Source organism: Eufriesea mexicana, unplaced genomic scaffold (genome assembly GCF_001483705.2).
Source record: "Eufriesea mexicana isolate 0111107269 unplaced genomic scaffold, ASM148370v2 scaffold572, whole genome shotgun sequence".
Taxonomy (NCBI): domain Eukaryota; kingdom Metazoa; phylum Arthropoda; class Insecta; order Hymenoptera; family Apidae; genus Eufriesea; species Eufriesea mexicana.
This window is the reverse complement of record NW_016908738.1, coordinates 1112155-1115107: the sequence shown is the minus strand read 5'-3', so window position 1 is coordinate 1115107 and position 2953 is coordinate 1112155.

The window sequence follows — 2953 nt, the reverse complement described above, 5'->3', positions numbered from 1 at the left end:
TATATATGGGGTGTCTCGTTAATCAAGAGAGCTTCGCTATCGCCCATGGCCTATGGGGGTGGAAAATGGGAGAGGTCCGAGGGTGACCAGTGTTTAACGCTTGACAAACGGCCATGTAGGTACGCGGTCGCGTAAACAACGTGTCGACTGCAAAACAGCGCACACCGAGACCGAGCAAAAACCCGTAAATCTGCCTATTAAACGCAATTAACGATTTCAGGAAGGACGAGCGTCATCCCGATGACCACGTAGTCGAACGGTCGGATGCAAACTCTCTCTGCGACTTCGGTGGTAACAACAACGTAGAGAGACGAGGAAGAAAAGCTTGGGGTTTGGAAACGTCGAACAAATGGATTGATGTTTGCGGTGGATGATAAGATTGTGTACGAAAAAGCAAAAACTGTTAAGTAATTTATTTATAGATCGATTAATCTGTTTTCAAAAATAATCTACGTGGTACAATATTTTTAAAGTATACAACGAATTTCATGAAAAAGAATCTCATTAGACAGCTTTTTACGACATAACAAATATTTTTTCATCTGTAGGTTTACCCCTCGAAACCGCTGCACGCAATTTGAAAAACAAAAGTGACCACATAGCGAACGCGGGAATAAATTTCGACCCCTCGTAGGTGGCCACGCCAAGGTAATGGCAGTTGAAATATTTAATAAAGCGTCTAATCAAGAAGACCAGAAGGTGGGAGAAGGACTGTGGAGTTGCGGCTACGTGACCGACCGCCAACGAGCCCGCGATTCCAGTGAAATCATCCTCTTCGATTATCAGTCGTACAACAAGACGAAAAAAAGGACGCAAAATCGGGTTTTGTCGCATTCCACGCGTGCTTAAGCTTGGTCAGTACGCGGGGGCAGTGCGATTTTTCTCAGGGACTGCGTTTTCATCGCATTTCTATCGTGCCGCACGTTGCACTAACGAACACATGAAAAACCGTGCTCCTTTCTGTCTAAACGCATTGTTTCTTTCCTTTCTTCCCCTTGTCTAATGATCTTTCCGTGAATTCGCTTCACTTCTTACCATTAAATTCACCACCGTCGATTTCTGCTGAAACGCGTGTGCCACTCTTTCTTCCTATTTAGCTCCGTCTTAATCGCTGACGGTTAATAGGATCCCTGGAGTATCCTGTGTGGTAACCCATGACAGACTACGTGAGCTGGTTAATGGGAATATTCGGTGACTTAGAGTGGGTTGGTGATGTGGATGATTGGAAATACGTATGTGATAACTTTAATACACCTTACTTAATCACTGTAAAAAAATAAACTGACTTAACATTTTGGATCAATATCTGGGGCTTTAAACTTGTGAAATATTTTAAATTGTACACTACTTAGACAATATCGTATGTAGATCATGTTTGATTCCATTAATTTAGAAAAGATATTGGACATAGAGGTGGGATCAATTCATCTTGGCTACTAATATTATGAATTACATTAGGTCGATATTTTAAAATCATTGTAATAAATAATACACAAGTGTAAAATTGATATGTGTGATACAATAAAAAATTTCTATAAAATAACCTGTCTTCGTGTTTAAACTCATAACAACAGTAGGCAGAGTTAATTTCATTGGTCTATTAAGATTCCACAGGGGAAAGGGGCGAAGGGAATGCGATATATAGTACGCACCGTTAATTTCCACCATACCGACACATTCCCCCTGTTCCTCCATCAATAGATCCCACGTTCACACTTCAACCACAGTTCCTCGACTCTCCTCTCCTTTCTCAACGACGCTGTGCGGAAAGTCGGTCGAGATCGAGAAAGTTCTCAACGCACAACGATGATGAAAAAGTGTGGAATATTTTAGGAAGCAAAAGTTATTTTATAACGGTAATCATAACTCGATCTTACGCACCTGTTTATTGCCGCTTCTTAGAACACCAGACATTTGAAAATATTCGTTTACATTACGAACTGTATTTTGTATTCACCTACCTAATAGCATAAAACAAATATTCGTTTCATACCGTATTGCAGTTACCTTTACTCTCGTGTAATATAGAAGTAATGACAAATATGGCTTACGGAAAGAATCAACGAAAATGAGGTTATGTTTACCTTTATGTCAGTAATATTTAAGATAAAGTGTAATCGTTCTTTTTATGAGTTTTTGTTGGCAGTTCAGAATCGAAGTAACCTCGTTTTAAGTGAACCAGAACAGTGTTCGAGTGAGTCTGAATATAGTCGGTTCGATTAAACGTTCAGAGATGAACGCGAGCAAAGCTAATTAGCGGCTTCCGAGGCGAGCAACGTGTACCGTAAAAGGCAGGACACGAAGCGGCCTTTGAACGCGGTATAGAAAGGTGGGCCGAAAGAATCAGAAAAAGTGGCCGGATTCTTTGCCGTAAAAATGATTCTGTGCAAAAGCGGCGTCGTTCCGACGAGAACCGCATAACTTCGTCTCGAATTCTGTGAAACTCGCCTTTAATCCTGGTTCTTTCTAATACGTTGAATTATGTCAAAAACGAAACGACTATAAAATAAAATTATATCAATACAAATTATCGGTTAAATGAAATTGTATGGTATTCAAGGTGGATAAAATTAACCAAACAGTTCGGAAAGAAGAGTGTATACAAACTGAATCAAACTTGTCGAACCAAATTGAACTGGACAGAAAGAGGTTAGAATAAACTGAATAATGGAAAATAAAACGAAATTGGGTAAGGTCGAAATTCGCAAAATTAAATAGACATAGAAAAAATAAAATATGTAGAATAAAATTAAACTAAATGAATATAATAATAATAAATAAATTTTTATTTTTAATTAAAATTAATTTTTTTTATTTTTAGTAAATTTGACTATTTCGTGTAACTGAATTAACGAATTCAATTGGACCATGTATCTTCTTATAATTTTGTACATTTCTATACATCGTATAGAAATTAAGTTAACAAAATTAATGAACAAATCTAAAGTTTTCG